The sequence below is a fragment of the Carettochelys insculpta genome, chromosome 6 (assembly GCF_033958435.1).
Source record: "Carettochelys insculpta isolate YL-2023 chromosome 6, ASM3395843v1, whole genome shotgun sequence".
NCBI classification, from domain to species: domain Eukaryota; kingdom Metazoa; phylum Chordata; order Testudines; family Carettochelyidae; genus Carettochelys; species Carettochelys insculpta.
The window spans coordinates 33,550,899-33,569,175 of NC_134142.1; the positions used below are offsets into that span (position 1 = coordinate 33,550,899).

Here is an 18,277-nt window from a genome sequence, read left to right on the forward strand (position 1 = left end):
ACAGCTGCATCTACTTTAAATTGATGAAATGCAGTAAAAAAAGTGTAAATAAAAGAATGAATTTGACAATGAAACAGAAGCAAGTATAGTATCTGTTTTTATTGTGGAAAAGTTTTACAGAAGTAACTGACTCCTCAAGAGGCCTTGGATCCCAGTGTTTAAAGTTTACTTTGCTGTTTGTCTTGAGTGGGGTCAGTGTAGTAAGTGAATAACTTATAGGCAGCATGAATGAGCTCATTAGTCACCTTTTCAGAGTATAAATGAGTTTTGTGGTTGTCATTACATGGGCCTTCTGTTCAGCTGCACAGCAAAATGACAGTTTGGCAGTTGACTGGCTTGTAGCAGGACAGCCTGTATCTTTTCAAGTCGGGATTTGCTTTTGTGTTCTATTGAAACCCCCATTCTGTTACCCAATGCTGGTCCAGTAACTTTCAGAATTAAGTTTTTCCAGCAAAAGCTCTCTTTGTTTTGTTTTGTTTTGTTTGCATTTTAAAAAATGCCTAAAGTGGTTTAACCAGCACGGGTGGAGCAAATAAAGCTTATACATAAAAATGCATATATACACACCATAATTTACTTTTAGAACAACAATAAGTCTTGTGGCACCTTATAGACTAATCTTTTGGAGCATAAGCTTTCGTGGGCAAAGACCCGCTTCTTATTGTAATTTGTTTCAGAGTTCTGCGCAACGGTAGCAATTTCAGGTTTCACTCGTGTAACCATGCATGCACATGCCTAAGTGTTTGTGGAACTGGGGCCTTTCAAAAAGGAGCTGTTTAGAAATTAATGTTCTCATCCTCCCTGCTGGTCTGGATGAAGGAGACCTGTAGGGTGGGGACTCTGTCCTACCAAACATCTGTGGTGTGTCAGAGAGAGAGACCCTAAATCTAACCGATTATGCCATCTGTTAGGTGTGGTTGCCTGTTTGTAGAGGCAGGGGCAGTGCCAGCAGACCCAGCATGAAATAGGGATCCAAACCCAACTGTGAAGATTTCTACCCACAACTGAAGAGCAGAAATCACCTACACAGATGCCAGGGGTTTCCCCTTTCTCTTTCCCTCTACCTGATTGGCTCCCATGCCCTTATGTTGCTATTCACCCACCAAAGGTATTTTAGAGATGCGGGAATTACTTCAAGTCAGTAAATTTGGTGTTTTTATCCCACAGAGGCTTTCTCCTTAGCTATTGAAAGCACGCTGTGCATCACAGCTGCTGTCTGGCACAGCCTCCTCAGCACCAGATCACCCTGCAGAGAACCCAAGGAAAAAGGGTGGTGCAAATACTATTGTTTCAGGTTCCTTTTGCACTCCTAACTTCACCGTTTTTCTTCTAATCGCCTTCCATGCTGTGTTCGGTGGAATTCTTAAAACATCATAAAATGCTGCCCAAGCTAAAAATACAGCGTAAGTTTTAAAAATACAGTTTGTGATGTTCTCGTCCAGCCAGATTACAAATTGTGTCCACAGAGCAACACCTACCACACAGCCTACGTTAGTACCAGTGCATTCTGGGAAAATGTGGTCAGCAATACCACAGCAATCCTGAGTGCCTTAGAAGGAAGTAGAGTCCAGAAAACATGCACACACAACACTCATTGTAACAGGTGAGGGAGACGTATTGTTCAAGCAATAAAAGGAATACTGGCCACCTGCTCACGCAGGCATAGCTAGAGAGTCCTATGCACACAGAAAGAATTAAGTACAAGTAACGGGTTATAGGTAAACAGCTTAGGCCAGGGGTCTGCAACCGAAATAGTCACAAGAGCCATTTTGTCACACTCAGTTACAAAATCAATACTTCAAGAGCTGCAATGGACATGAATATGAGACAGTCCTTAACATACAAAAATAAAGTCAAAATGGACTTTTTGTCACCCCTATTTTATGAACAGCGCACACAATGATTTTTACCAGTTAGAAACTAGGTGTTACCCCCATCCCCCAGCTTTATCCCTCATCCTGCAAACATACCCCACATCTCTAGGCTTAACCCCCCTCTCCCCGAAACCCCAGGATTTACCTGGCTTAGCCGAGGAGCTCTGCATACTGCCACCATTCCCCCACCGCCTCCTCGGTGTGGCTGCACAGCTCCAGCAGGTCAGGCTCAGCAGCCTTTCCTCCCAGCTCTCTTGCAGGCTGACCTTGCCCTGGTTTCCTTTTCCAGGGATCCCTGCCCTGCCAGCATCCCTCTGCTGAAGCTGACTGCTTAGTGGCTCCAGAGGCTGCTGCCCCTGAAACAAAAAAACTAAATGGTGGCAGCCTCCGGAGCCACACATGGAGTCAGCAGTGGCAGCACTGAGAGCCGCAGGTGGCTCCTTAAAGAGCCACAGGTTGCTGACCAGTAGCCTAGGCCACTGGTAAGAGCAAAGCATACTTAGTACCACTGTTACAACATGGTCAATGTTTACTTGACATGTGAACACAAACTTCATTAAGGGCTTGTCAATACTTACCGGAAGATCAATACACTTATGAAGATGCAGCAAAATCAATCTCTCTGGGCTCCGCAGTTGACCTCTGTGCTCCATGCTATTGTGTGAAATAAGGGAGGTTGATGCAAGAGTGTAGAGGCCAAGTCTTCACTAGGGAAATAACTTGGTTCTGATATGTCGATTCTAGCTATGCAAATATGGTAGCTAGAACTGCATATCTGAAATTGACTTATTCCCTAGTATAGATTTACCCTTTGTGTCAGTCATGCCAGTAATTGGCTGAATATCCCATTTGCAGTAAAAGACATGATTTTAAGAGAGAGCTCACATTTGAAGAAGCAAGGCACTCATCTCTGGGAGTTAACAGGTTGCTGATACTTTGGAATAAAACAGCTAAGTGTGGAGCTGCTGAAAGGTCAAGAATGGGTAAAAAGTGATGATCTTTACAACTTTCCTTTAATCTGTGGAAGACATTCCTTCTGATTCCATGCAGTATCTCCCATGAATTGTCGTAGGCAAGATCCTATACTAACTTAAATTGTGTTTGTGGATGTACAAATAGACAAAGCTTAACTGAAATGCAGAGCTTTTATTCAAGAAAAACTGAGTAAGGGCTTTCAGGTTTGGCCCAGAAATTGTTGTAAGTTTGGTGCTAGCAGGCCATACAGAAGTAAAACTTAGTAACAATATTAATTGTCTTAGTTATTGTTTTCACTGGCATAACTTCTATAACTCAGAATTTAACTTTTTGCTTTGTATGTGACTGGTTACTTCATTTCCTTCTCTCTGTTCCATAAATAAATTTAAAAAAATGCAGTTCATTTCTGTGTTTGAAAAATTTGTCAGGTTTAAATTCAACTGTCATACAATTGCAGTACATGGAATTCTAGGTTAAAGAAAGGCAGTATATGGCTAAATTATCATTATACCAGCTTAACTGACAGTAGAATCTAGTCCATCAAACCTCAGAAAACTTTGAAAATGAAAAATCCACTATTTCTGTCTCCTGCAAAATCTTCATGTAAACTAGAAGGCCACATTGCTTACATCACAGGCTCGGGATGGTGGAGCTATGATGGTTCAGGGTATGTAGTGAGTTGTGATCTCTGAATGTCAGCTGTGCCCACAAAAGCTGCTAGAATAGCTGCAGTTGTAGTGCAGAGTTGCACTTTTGCTGTTACTGTTGTTTGTTTGGGGGATGGGGGCCGAAATAAGTTACACCAGCAAAAGTACACTTTTGCTGATGTAAACTGCAATTATACTAGGAGTGTTTTGCTGTTACAGGTTGAACCTCTCTAGTCCAGTGCCCTCGGGACCTGACTGGTGCCAAACGAGAGAATTTGTGGGACCATGGGAGATCACTATTGTCTAGCATATTACCAACACTTCCGCTGCTTACTGGTCTCTTAAGGGTAAATTACTTTTTAAAAACAGAACAGAACTCTGAGAGCCAGGACTCATGGCTGCAAACAAACTTTATGGGACCTCCGGAATCTTGGCAACACCCATGACAAATGGTCATCTGGCTAACTAAAATCATGATGGATTATGGATGTTGCCAGATGAGAGAGTGCTGGACTACAGAGGTGCAACCTGTGTGCTGTCCTAGTATTGCTGTACTGGTAAAGCACTCCTATTGTCAACCAAGTTTAGTAATTGTGTGAGGAACAAGGCAGCATGTTATCTCCCCAGCCACGTTTACTACTGATAGTACTTAAATTACATACAGCTGTTAACCTAAGTATAACCATTTCCTCAAAAGTTGCAGGTGTGTGCAGCTACAGTGGCGTCATAAACTTGTGTACGTCATTTTACAAAGCAACTTTTACATGAAACGCTACTATGTTATACTGATTATTCAAAATTACTTCTACTGTGGTTCATGGAATACCAGTTCTGCAGAAACATAATTTTGTTTTGTCTGATCACTGGCAAGATGTATGCCTCTTCTACAACTTTGCACTGATGCTCAATTTTTCACAAATTCAGCTCTTTGTTAGCTTTCCACAACTGGTATGATTGAGAACCTGAGGAATATTTAAAAGGATAAAACAGTTTTGTATCTGTCATATGTGTCACCTGCGATGATCACAGTATAGGTCTCCAATCAGTAAGTAGGAGAGGCTTTGGCATCATGTGCAACATGTACCCCTCAACATTAGAACCTCTATGATTCCCTCCTCAAGTGTGTGTGTGAAGGTTGGCTCCATTTATAGATGTGAGGGGAGGGAGGTTAGCATGTGACTCTCCTTAATAGTCATTTGGTGAACAAAAAGAGGAAGTGCCTCGCATAAGTGGTGGTGTGAAAGAAGGCACAGATACTAACGTGGGAAGAAAGAAACCAAAAAGGTCACTTGGGAGGAGCAGTTAGACCAGGAAGTGTAAAAGAGGAAATGAGGGCAAAAGTGCAAAAACCAATTTTTAATAGTGTAATGCATGTAAGGGTGCTGTCAACAGAGAGAAAACAATATCCTTGCTCATAAAGGCATTACAAGCTAATTTTAGGCACGGCACAACAAGAAGGGAAACAAACCAGTGGGAGGAAGAAAAAGAAGGAAGAAAATGGTGACGGCTAGTGCACAGCATTATGTGTCAAATCCCCCTTCTAATGAGACTTTACAGTCTATCTTATTTTACAGTCTTTGGGGCAGGACTCCTGTTCGCTTTGGTGCTAAGAGAGGGCCCCAATGAGAATTGAGAGTTGTGGGGTACAACTGCAGTACAAACCATAAATAATCAAGCAAACTTCTTGTAGACCTATTGGAGAAAATGGGTCTTCAGGAAAGTTTTGTATAAGGGGGAGGTAGCTGCCTTGGAGGATGGCTCAGGTACGATTCCCCATAGGCAGGGGTTGGCATGGAAACAATTGTGGGAGAAACAAACTGACTGACAGTGGTGGCAGGCTTAGTGGCCTGAGTGGACTGTTAGGGCAATATGATCAGAGACTAGGTTAGACTGGCATAAAAGATGAGGTTGGATAGGGACTTCAGGATGATGATGGAATGTTTGAACCTGATGCATAGTGAGGTTAGTAAGCAAATGGCAGGCAACAGAAATATTCAGCTGGGTTGTGGCACACTGTCAGACTAGTCTAGGAGAAGGAAAGTGCTCTCACTTGTAGTGATCATGATGATGATGGCAGAAAGATTGGAGTCTGTGCTCTTTTCAGGAGGTATCAGAGATTCCACACTGGATGGAGGGTGAGGGAATGGGGAAGAGAGATGCTTGAAAATCCTCATTATGTGGAGAGACTGGAACACTGCCTGGTATTTCTCAAAACTGAATTGAAAGCTAATGTAGTGGCCTTGTATAGCTATCTATGGTTCTTCTAACAAATGTTTGACACCACATATACCCTGAAATTACCATGTATAACACCTCTGATCTGAAAATGTCAAAAACCCTTTATAAAAATATTATAATTTATTTGTATTATGATATGGCCCAGGAATGGACAAAGAGTCCATTGTGTTAGGCACTGTATAAACAGAACAAAATACACTTCCTGCCCCCAAGAGCTTATGATCTTCACATGCTGCAATTACATATAGGAAACTGAACCACAAGGAAGTTCAGTGACTTCCCTGTGGTAGCCCAGTAACCTGTCTCCATACTATGTTTTATGTCAGCATAATTTATATCACTGTGGGGATTAATAACCCCAGGCACACAAGTGATCATAGGGGTCCTGTGGAACATAGTGGGAGTTTCTGAAGGCCATTGAACCAAACAGTAAACCTGATCTAAGATTGAAACCACTTCCAGTCAAAGGGTGCTGCAGCAACTAAGAATACTTGTGTGCACACTGCTGTTTGGTGGGGAAGCTTCTCACGCTCACATAGCTCCAGCCGCTTGTGGAAGTGGTTATGTTGACGGGAAAACATCTGCCATCTGCACAGATCTGTTACCAGATGTGCTATGCTCTTTCTGTAGGCAGGGCTACCATAGTCACTGAGAGCAAGGACAGGATTACACCTTTCCTGACTCCCAGAACTGTACTCTAGCAACTAGAGTGGACTGGCTACCAACATTCATGCATTTCAAACATTTTTGGGCTGGTTCTTGGCTATTGTCTTTATTGCTTACCACTTACTGTAGCAGGACCTGTTTTCCCACAGAAAAGCTGTAAAAGTCTGGAGTTAGTCCTACTCCCCTTGAATCAATTCGAAATTTGTTTAATTGATTTGAAACAGAACTCTGTATGTGATCAGGATACATACATATGCACTGAGGCTTTATTCAAGGCCCCGTGAGATTTTGTCCTTGATACTTCTGAAACAATGCTCCTTAGCTAATTCCATACCAGGACTTTGAAGCCAACAACAAATGCAGTTAATGTCTCCTCTTTGATGTTGATAAAGGTCAGTTATCTTACTTCAAGCATTTCTCCTAGTACTTGCAGTAAATTTCTAGGGGTAGGGTTATGACTTGCTAATTTAGTTTGTCAAAACACAGCAGCAGAAATGATTTATTCGGTGATGAGCTTTCGTGGGACAGACCCACTTCCAGGCTAACACGGCTACCTCTCTGTTACTAATTTAGTTTGTGTTTAAAACAAAATTGGCCCTGATATAAGAATTGTGGAAGGTAATGATCCATAATGTGCTCCAGTGTTAGAAAGAAGTGTGACTGCAGGGTATTGTTAGGAATGGGTAATAAAGATATTTTGATGCATAATGGCTATTGTTTCCATTTGTACATTCAGCTGCTGGTACAGCTTTCTGAAAACATGCAAGAATGTGGGAAAAAAATAATCAGTTCAGTAGAGAGAGGGAAAAACAATCAGCAAGGGAAGATCTTAGCAAGTCATGACCAGAATTTATCTCAGATCTCTAAATGGAAAAACAGGCACATTTGCGATTCTAAAATCACACCTCTAACCAACATTATTGCATGGGCAAAAATTTCTACAGTAGACATGCTCTGAATTTAAGGGAAAAACTGGGGTAGTTATAACTTGCAGGTTTTTGTTAATCTGGAATGGAAGACTTTTCATTTTTGGATTACCTTTTAAAACTATTAATTCTGCTAGGCCGTGTCTACACTAGAAAGTACGTTCAAAATTAGGATCGGAAGACCGAGCCCTTTCGAAAGAACCCACGGAGCGTCCACACATACCCTGCGCCCTTTTGAAAGTAACTTCGAAAGAACTCCCGTGTTCTTTCGAAGTCGGTCCTCCGTTCCTGGGGTGGGAAGAGCGCCCTCCTTCAAAAGATAATTTCGAAAGAGAGCAAGCATAGACACTCCGCAGCCCGCTCATTCGAAAGAGGGAGTCCTCCATGGCAGTGATCAGCTGGCAGGCAGTGGCGCCGCTCACAGCACAGATGGAGCTCTATGGTTCTAGCGTCCAGCCACGCTTAAGAGGACGCAGGCTCCCAGAAGCCCTCAGGCAGGAAGCTGAGAGCGTGCAGCCAGCAGTGAGGCCACGCTGCTCTCCAGCTCACCCGCCACCGAGATGGCCAGCCAGTCCTCCACACCACCCGGACCCATGGCCAGCCACCCAGACCCCCACCCACCCCAGGGGCCCTCCAAAGACAGTGGGGAGTTGTCCCAGGAGGTGGGCCAAGCCGCGAAGCATCGAGCCCCCTCCTGGAGAGAGGCCGAGATCCAGGACCTCCTTTCCCTCTGGGAGGATGAGGAGGTCCTCCAACAAACAGGGGTCCGTCGCCACAATGCGGTTGCCTTCCAGCAGCTGGCAAGGGGGGCTGCTCAGCCGCAGCAACCCCACCCGCACACTGGACCAGGTCCGGTCAAAAGTAAAAGAACTGCAGCAGGGGTATTGCAGGGCCCAGGATGCAGCCAGGTGGTCTGGGGCAGCCCCCACAAGCTGCCCCTACTACAAAGAGCTCCACCGCCTCCTGGGGCCAAAGGAGGCCAGACCCCCCACCATCTTCCTTGACATGTCCGTCAGGGACACTGAGCCAGAGACAGCGACCGAGGGTGAGGAGCACCCGGGGTCATTAGCCAGCACCAGGCAACTGCGCACAGCACGGCAACTTGACTCCGCCAGCGATGACGAGGGCTCAAGCAAGGGGGCCCTCGTCATCGACCTCCCATCCGGGCCGTCCACCCGGGCCGCGTCCAACCGTGCCTCGCCCGCGTTCCCACAGGGACCCCTAGGTAGGTGGCGTGCACACCAGCCTCCCTAGTGCCCTGGGAGGGAGTGTCAGGTCCCACCTGGGGTGGCCACAGGCATCCCACATGGCCACCAGTCCAGGTGCATGTGGACCCTAGAAAGCTATGCTCCCCGGGCTCTCAGGGTGATGATACACGGCACTCAGCACCACAGAGATGGGAAAGCATCAGGGGCTGCCCAGACTTGGAAGGAGCGGGGAACAGCATGTGGGGGGGGCGCATTCCCAGTACCCCGTGGGGCACCCAGGGACATTCCTTCTGTCTCCACAGCTTCTGCAGCCAGTGGCTGGACCAGCCCCACCATGGAGGGTGAGGAGGAGCAGCCAGCATCCCGAGCAGGGACCGTGCAGGGTCGCCGCTGGGCCATCCACCAGTGCCAGCGGGGTGGCGACGAGGAGGCAGGGGACACTGCCCATACCACAGCTCTGCGGGACCTTACTGGCGTACTGTGGGAGTGGCTTGCCATGGAGCAGCAGGCCTGGGACTGGGTCGTGGCGAACAAGGATGCCCTGACTCGGGCCGTGGTGGGCCACCTAGACCCAGCTGCCATCCCATTGCAAGCCACTCCCACCCCCGCCCCCCTTGCCCCCGCCCCACTCTCCCTCATCCCTCTGTCATCCAGCCACCCACCCGTCTCCCCAGTCAGACTCCCCATTCCCGACCTCAGCCACCTCCCCAGTCCCCCGGTCAGCCTTCCCACCCCAACATCTCCTGCCCCCGTCGGTCTCCCCTCCACCCCACCCCCTGCAGCAAACCCCTCCCCACAAGCCCGACCTCTCTGCCCTTGTCCCAACCCACCTGCCCCTGTCTGCCCTGATGGAGCTGGCCCATATGTTGATGGCCAGGGCTGGCCAAGGTGAGGCCATTCCGCCCGCCCCCCACACCTCCCATGCCGACCCCAGGGAGCCTGCAGGGGCCCCTCCCCAGCAGCACCCTACCTCCCCGTGCCACCCGCCCCAGCCCAGCCACAATGGACCACCCAGACCCGGGGGGGGAAGGGGTGGATGTGGGTGACGGGGATCATGTCCCTCAACTCCCATAAACAAATAGGGCCTTCTGCCCTTACCTTCAGCCCTCCCAGTGCCCGGAGGGTGACCACCTGGGGCTGCAACACCTCTGTATATAGGTCCCCCCAGGCCCCCTTTCTGTGATACCCCTCCCTGTATGTAAGCGGCAAAGCAGGAGTATTGGTTAAGTAAAGTGTTTATTTCATGGTTCCATCTGGGTTCCCTGTGCATGTGTGACGGTGGTGGGGTGTGCATGGGGGTGGGGTGGTTACTGCGGTTCCCGCTCAAACACCTGGCGCAGGGCCTCCCGTACCTGCAACCCGTCCCGCTGGGCCTGGTGGCATGGGGCAGCAGGGGGCTGCTCATACCCGTGCCCCGCCTCAATGGCCCACCCGTGCATGAATGGCTCGTGCTTTGCCTCCATGAGGTTGTGCAGGGCACAGCAGGCCCCAACCACTGCCAGAACACTGGGGAGGCCGATCTCCAGTCTCATGAGGAGGCATCTGAAGCGCCCTTTCAAGCGGCCAAATGCCCGCTCCACCGTGTTGCGGGCCTGGTTCAGCCACTCATTAAAAACGTCCTGGCTGGACTGTGTGTGTCCCGTGTATGGCCTCATGAGCCACGCCTGCAGGGGGTAGGCTGCGTCCGCCACGATGCAGGGTGTCATTGTGGTATCCCCAATGGGGAGCTCCCCCTGGGGGATGAAGGTCCCCTTGGCCATGCGGTGGCCCAGCCCCGAGTTCTGGAACACCCTGGCGTCATGAGCACAGCTGGACCAGCCCACACAGATGTCCTGGAACCGATCATTGGTGTCGACAAGTGCCTGCAGGACCATGGAGTGGTAGCCCTTACGGTTTATGAAAGCCCCGCCGCTGTGCTCTGGGACATGGACGGCGATGTGCATGCTGTCCAGGGCCCCTAAGCAGTTTGGGAAGCCCAACTCTTTGAAGCCACAGATGGCATCGTCCAGGTCCCTGACACGCACCAGCTGCCACAGGAGGACCCTGCTGATGGCCCGGACGACCTGCAGACAGAGGGAGGAGGATGCACTCATGAGCATGGGGTGGGGGGTTGGGTGCCCGACCATCCCTGTCCCCTGCAGGGCAGGCCTCCCTGGGGCCCCATCCCTGTCCCTGTCCTGTACCCGGGGGGCGCTGCCCTGTGGTCCTCGATGGTGCCCCATGCCGGAGGTTCCCCCCATCCCCGGCCCCTGCATGCGCATAGCCTACGTCATTGAGGACGGCCCCAATGGTGGCCCTGCCCACCCTGAACTGATGGCCGACAGATCGGTGACTGTCTGGAGTGGCCAGTTTCCAGAGGGCGATGGCCACGCTTTTCTGGAGCAGGAGCGCTGGCCTCATGTGGGTGTCCTGCTGCTGGAGGGCTGGGGCGAGCCAGTGGCACAGCTCTAGGAATGTCCCCTTGGTCATCCGGAAGCTCTGTAGCCACCGGTCGTCGCCCCAGTCCTCCAGCATCAGCCGGTTCCACCAGTCGCTGCTTGTGGGGAAGCTCCATAGGCGGCGGATGCCCCAGGGGACCGGATGGGGATGGTGCACCCTCTGGATGACTTCCAGGAGGGTGACTAGTAGGTTGGCTGCCCATAGCCGCTGCTGTGCAGCAGCCAGGACCGCAGCCAGTGCATGGGCCATGGCCTCGATGGGGATGGGGGGCTGCTCGGGTTCCATGGGGGCCCAGAGTGCCTCCTCTGATCTCCTCAGTGTGCAAGCCTGGGGACAGGTGGCTGGCCCTGGATGTGTGCGGGCTGACATATGGGATGGGGGGCCCTTTAAGGGGACGGCGGGTTGCGGTCCTGGAAGGGTTCATCCGCCATGTGACCCTGCCCGCGGGACTTCCTGCATCTGTACTTTCGAAAGAGCGCCCTGCTAGTGTGGACGCTCATTTTCGAAATTGCACTCTGGGACTTTCGAAAGAGCGGATCGCACCTTTGGTCTCTGTTTTTCTGTGTGGACATTCCCTTTCGAAAGAACGACTTTCGATGTTCTGTTTTGAAAGCCGTCCTTTCGAAAGAGGGCTGTAGTGTAGACGCGGCCCTAACGTAAAAGGGCCAATGGTATCTGGATTTTCTTTTCTTAACTCAGTTATACAAATACAGTATTAGAGTAGGAAATGTTGCCTAGTGCATAAGTCCTATACTGATTTGGGAGATTTGGAGTCTATATCCTATTCTGTAACTGGTCACTTGGGTGACCTTGGGGAAATCACCTGCTCTCTGCCTCAGTTTCCCTGTCTGTACAAGTTGATAAATATACCAACCTCCTTTTTATAAAGTTTTTTGAGATCCTGTCTTGACTAAGAAAAATGGGTGGATGGCTTATTGTTTTTAAACTAGCTTAATTTGACCAGTTTGTCATTAGTTGGTGTTCAGTGGGTTTCCCAAACGAGTTAACACCAATCCTGTTGAGATAGTTCTGCTGGGTGGGACTGAAGCATCTTTTTTTGCTAGACAAGGCCTTAAAACATGTTTCTCTAGGGGAATAAATGATTTCCCTCCTCTCTGTGTTGGTTTCTGGTCTGGTTTCTGTTGACATTTTTAAACATTTGAGGTCTGATCCCCAGATCAGACTCATGGCTTTATTTTTGAGCCTATAAAGCTTTCATTGTACCGGGTCCTTGATAAATGAGTACCTCTGTTGGTGTGGATATCTCAGTGGTTGAGATTAACTAAATCAGTTGAACCAAGAGCTCCCTGGTTTAACTATAAGATGCTGGTGGGGATTTTCTCCACTGTCCTACACCTTGTACTATCATTTTGGCTTTGTCCATGCTTGTAAGTTTAAGGTGCTGCCACAACATTGCTTTAACAAGGCAGTGTGGTCATAGCACCAGTGCTGGGAGGATGTCTGTAAACCACTTCCACTAACAGTGCTGGGAGTTTACTCTGGCACTTTACGGTGATATAAGTTGTCACCCAGATTTTTTTGTTTTGTTTTTTTTTTCCACGCTCCTGAGCAACAAAGTTGCAGCACAGTAAAGTGGCAGTGTAGATAAGTCCTTTGCCCTGTGCATAATAGGGGTAAAAGCACCACTACATTATTTGATGTCCACTTTGCATGGGATAAATGTACTTTGAAAATGCTAGGAAGTGGAAAAATGAGGGTTAGTGTTCTTAGTGTTGAGCAATTTGCTGCCCCTGCTTTTGTTTTTCTTCTATCTGTGTTTGTTGACCTTCAAACTTGTCTGCTCTGTCTCTTCTGGGCCGAGGAACAGGGTCACCCAGTTGGCACAGCTTTAATTTGGGTGCATTTGGTTGTCTTGTTTTTGAATATTGGAGCCTAATAATCTTATATTGGAGAGCTACATTCCTATAAATGAAATATAAAGGGAAGCACGGCTATCAGAATAGGGCTTGCTAGAGACAGATGAGTACCAGCTGTCAGGAGAGAGTGTGGATAAAGAGGTCTGTTAGATTTTGCCTTCCAAAAGAGCGATGCTTGACTGCTTGGGCAGGGGGTTGGCAACCAAAATAGCTCGCAAGAAAAGACGTTTTTTTCTAATTCATAAAAACTCAATAATTCAAGAGCCACAGTGCATGTGAATACAAGACAATCCTTAATAATGTCAAAGCATACTTTTTTAACCCATTTTAAGAACAGTGCACACACAGTGATTTGTAATGCCATACCTGTTTATTGCAGGATGTCCACAAACATTTTGCATACTGTTTCCTCACACTTTACATGTGTTTGCACTATCTTCCTGACTTTCATCCCCAAGCCCACTTTGTCAGTTTTACTTCATTTGTTTTTTCTTAGAATGTGTGCTGCAAGCTTCCTTTACGTTTTCAAAATCAAGACTTTATTAGCAACACGATCAACACAGGGCATCATATCCCATAACACACTGCACATATCGAAGGAGGAGTTAGCCAACATTTCAAGATCACATATGATTAGACAGGAGTTGTTCATTGTTGGGCTTTTAGACATTCACCATTTATCAAAACTAAACTAATCCTTTTTTTTTTAATTTTGTGGTCAAGAGCCAGAAAGACGTCCTTGCAGACCTGCAGCGGCTCCAGAGCCGCAGGTTGCAGACCCCTGACTTGGGCTATGAAGGCCAGAGATCAGGAGTAGCTCTTTCACCCTGCTGCTCTCAGCACAACTTTGAGGTCTGGCTGCTGTAACAGCCCCATCCACCTGAGCGTTTTTTAAGTCGAGGTCTACTTAAATTCTCGCATTTGTGGTGAAGGATTTTCCCTGGGACAGCCATCAGCCTCCCTCCTGCTGTTTGCAGCTCCGCCACCCCTCGGCCGAAGGACTGAGCCGTGTTTCTAATCACACAAACAACGCGGCGGAGCCGGACTGGGGCCAGGCCCTGAGTTAAAAGCTCGGCGCCGACTTTCAGGCCGGGAGCAAGGGAAAGGCGGGGGCAAGCGCCAGGGAGGCGCGTGAGCCAGGCCGGGTCTGTGGGACTCGCGGGAGAGGAGAGGGGTCAGGCTGTGGAAGCGGCGGAACAGCAAGTGAAAGGAGCCGGGGGAGGAGGAAAAGCGAATTTCCTGTGAGCGGTGCGGAAGGCGGAGCGTGGGGAGGCGGGTCTGCTGGGGCAGCTGCTGGGCTGGGGGCGTGGGCGCGCGGGGAGGTGTTTTCATCCCTCCCTCCCTCCCTCGGCAATCGGGATCTCCGGGCGTGCAATGCGAGCGCACACCCTCCCCCACCCATGGGGCCCTCCCCTCCGTGGCTGCTCTAGTGCTGGCCCTGCCCACGTTTTCTTTCTCCCCTCCCTCCCTGGTCATGTGTCGCCTTTTTTTGTTTGCTTGCAGTGGAAACAATTTATCGCGCTTCTGCTAGCACCGACCCAAATCGCTGCCCATCAGGAGTAAAGGAGAGGGGGGGCGGGGAGGCAGAAGGGGGGTGAAACTACAGGAGGGTCCCATGGTACTGTATTTCCTCTTGTGCCTTGGGACCTCTTTCCCCTTCGGCACATTGTTGGTTCAGGCTAAAGGAGGAGGCGATGGCTTGTTCAATCAGATGAAAGTTTGCATAATAACCATGCAAGGACAGCGGTAAAATCTAATCTCTCTCCAGCCAGGTAAGTTGTTTGGTTTGGGTGGTGGTTTTTTTTTGAAGATTGCATAAGGCACCGCATTGAAAGCTCAGCGGGGCCAGATGGAAATCGCAGGTCCTTTTTCCTGCAAATTGATCAGCTCTTCCTGCCAATTACAAATGTGCTGATCGGCCCCTAGAATTGCACCTCGGGTCTGTGCCTCTAGCTAAAGCGAAGAAAGGAGTAAGTTGATCGAGGAGTTCTAGGTATGCCCCAGATGTGTGTTATTGTTTGAGTTGCTGCTGCTGCTGCTGCTACCTTGCTTCCGAAGACACTTAATGAACAGAGTTGGCATTGTCTTTAAAGTAAAAAGCTATCGCAGGCAGCAGAGTCTGGCTCCCCTGCTCTCAAGTAATGCTGCCTATTTATCCGGCGGTGGGGAAGACTTAGCAAAGAGAAAATTTTAAAAACCCATTCGGTGTTTGGCGGTAAAAAAAAAAAAAAAAGAAAGGTCAGAATAATAGGGCAGAGCGCTGGGGCCGTGAGTCCTTAGGCTTGGGAGGTATATCGATAAGTTGCTTTTATGGCATGATCCAATAAGGCCAATAAAAGGTTTATGACATCTGCCCAGCATTGAAGGTATGTTTGCTGCAACTGCCAATGGCACAGACACTGTATAGGAATAAGAGCAGTTTTCCAGTTTCCTAGCAACACCGTTGATTGACGCAAGTCCCAGCCAGTCACTGCGTGCCTTTTCCCCTTCAAATGTTTTTGACAAGTACAGGGCGAGTGTTGCAATGTGCCTGTTTCAAAGTGCAGTGGAAACAGTCTCGGGCTGCCTCTCGGCCTCCTGCTTCATTTTATTTCTTTAATTTTCCCTGTTATAGAGACACATCTGTTCAGGCCTAAGCGGTATCTTTAGTAGTTGTTCTGAAGAACACATTAATAGCTGATGGGCAGTAACCTTCTCTACTCCACCTCCCCCCTTTCTTTTTTACTCTCAACCATTTCTGTTCCTCTGACGGGAAACGAAAGAGCATAAGTCATACTAAACAGAAAAGTTGGTAAAGGAGTTCACTCACCAGTGAATAACTATTTACAGCTCTGGTGCAAAGACCTAATTGGCAGCAGATTAAAAAATGTTTGTTTGCTTAACTCTCATGTGATCTAACATTTCTTTGTCTAAATATGGAGAGAGAAAAATGCAAGTTGGCATACAGTTAGAGCTAACGACTGGAAAGCTCAGTTGTGGTTTATGAAAAGAATTGCTGAAAACCAAAGTTTAGAGGGCAGCAAGCCAGTATATGGTAGCATTTAGAGTGGCATTGCTTGTGCTTAAGGGCCTGCCTTGCCCTTGCTGGGCATCTTCAATTCTTGCTCAACTCCAATTGGACTTGGGAGTTCTAGAACCTCGCAAAAGCACTGACCTTTCTTAGCTGCAAAGTCAGAGTCAGATTGACTTGTCTCTTTCCCTTCCTAATGTGAATTCACTTATGGAAAAGTGTTCTGTAGTTTAATAAATTCTTTACCGTTTGGAGGGGGGCCTCCTCTGGACTTCAGTCAGACTGTTTCTCTGCTAATTCACTTCTATTAATTTAAAAAAAAAACTGTAGGAAATTTACCATTTATAGGACATCTTTTGTAAATGTAAATAAATTAGTTAAGTTACCCTAAAGAAGGTGGCTCCTGCAATCTTCTTTTCAAAACAATGACTGAATATAACAAGTAGCATGTAAGTCCTTCATCTTTAAGCAGAAGTCACCATTGAAATCAGTGAGGAATTCTGCCTAAAAATGGATGACATGATATGGCCCTTTGGGAGGACACTGGCAAATAAGCAAATTAAACAGAAAGAGAGCAGCATGTTGTCATAGCAACTGTGCAATTAAATTACTTTACTGTCAGCCATGATATAATTTTCCTGTTTAGGAGCTCATGGGGCATAACTTCCATTTGGAGCCAAAGTTGAGTTTGCAGCATAGGCGAGCAGTGCACAGTGCCTTGATTTTTATTTTTTTGTAGTAAAACTCATATTTTATATTCCACACATTCAGATTGTTTTAGAAGTTTAGGAAGTAATGTCTGTGTAGATCCTGCGTCTGTCCAATATATGTCAGTATATTTCCCTGTTCCAGATAGCATCTAGTCTGAGACAGAAGCTCTTGTTCTGCTTTTTTATAATGATTTTACTGTACCTTATTTTTTTCCTGCATGTGGCAGTGCCATACGGTTTTTTAACTTTATCTTTCCCTAAATATATTCTGTTTATCATGAATGGGGAAAGAACTGCAGTAGGGGCACTTAGTTTCCACATACGTTCTGTGAATTCTGTCCTTCAGTTGTCCCTTGCTCCAAAATGTGGGTCTTGGCTTTCTCCACCTTATCCCCTTCAGCATTTTTCTGTAGGTAAGGTGTTTCATCCCTGTATAAGTTTGGCTGCCAATTGCTATAATTTCTTCACTACAAGAGCAAGTCTGATATTATATGACTAATATGCTAAATGTATCCTTGCTAGACCTTAGACAGAGGAATTATGGTGCTTAATATACTCTACAATATATCTTACATAATTTTACATCCATTGCTAACTTGTCTTTTTTTTTTAAATCCACTTAGTGTTTATGCAAATTGAAGTCACATTTCTTTGCTTGCCATGCTGTCCACCCCTCTTATTTGTTTTTTTTGTTTTTAAATTTACTCTCACTTGTTTACATTGAAATTACTCAGGCTTGTCTACACTGGCAAGTTACTGCACTGTAACTTCCTTGCTGAGGGGTTTGGGAACTCCTGTCTCTCATTTTGGAGTGCAGTAGTGCTGTAAAATGCTAGTTTAAACGTGCTCCCAGCTCGGTCAGTTACTGTCCCTATGGAGGTGTTTTTGAGCAGGGGTTAGGAAATTTTTTACATCAGGTCCCACTTTTAATCCTTGCAGTTAGCGTCCCCTCTGCCGTCGCCTCAAACCTGTCTATTGTAATCCAAACCAATGGAAAATTTCAGTTATGTTCGTATGGGGGGGAGCCCTTTTGGCATGTGTAAGAAAATAAGTGTGTGGCAAATGTAAAAATCTTTGTTAGTCAGTGTATAAATGTGAATACACTTGTATAAAAACGGTAACGTATTTTTAACATTTTAATACCATGGATGAGCCTGAGACCCAGCAACCCAATTGTGCTTTGCTCCCTTACAAAATTTCACGTCTCCTCCCCCTATTCCCCCACCCCCGACAGAGCCCGCCCCCACTTTGCATACCCCTGACCTTGAGCACTGGGAGACCTCTCTCCCATGGCTAGTGCTGTGACCACACTGCCGCCTTAAAATGCTGCTGTGGTAGTGCTTTAAACATGGAAGTGTAGACAAAGCAAAAGACGACTTATCTAACCAAGCTTGTGATCTCTCCAAGTCCTTCTGAATGTTATCTATCGATTCTCCCTCTTGACACCCAATACAATGTTCTCCACAAACATTGTTACCATATGTCTTGTAGATCACTTACGGTACTTAACATTTCTCAGAGCTTCTCATTTCTGCGCCATTTCAATAGTTTAAATGTTTGTTAAAACCCTTTTTGTTTGCATGTACTTTGAAGTGTCCTGTTTTTCTGGTACATGCCTCTGTATTTCATGTCCTGGTTGCAAATTGAAGGATCTCCTTCATTTCTGTTGAAAAAGTTCTGCTCCTAGTTCTGGACTCAGTTGAGTTA

At 47.3% G+C, this 18,277-nt stretch overlaps 1 protein-coding gene across 4 annotated transcripts in view; it reads left to right on the plus strand.

Moving 5' to 3' along the window:
• Window positions 1-18,277, plus strand: part of FOXN3 (forkhead box N3) — a 352,205-nt gene that overhangs the window by 130,406 nt on the left and 203,522 nt on the right. For 3 of the 4 annotated variants that reach the window (XM_074996644.1, XM_074996646.1, XM_074996647.1), the window contains exon 1: window positions 14,479-14,622. The exons of the other annotated variant lie outside the window; for it this stretch is intronic. The gene's annotated coding sequence lies outside the window, so the exon portion shown is untranslated. Of the gene's footprint in view, window positions 1-14,478; window positions 14,623-18,277 lie in introns of those variants that run through there. 4 annotated transcript variants of the gene reach the window in all.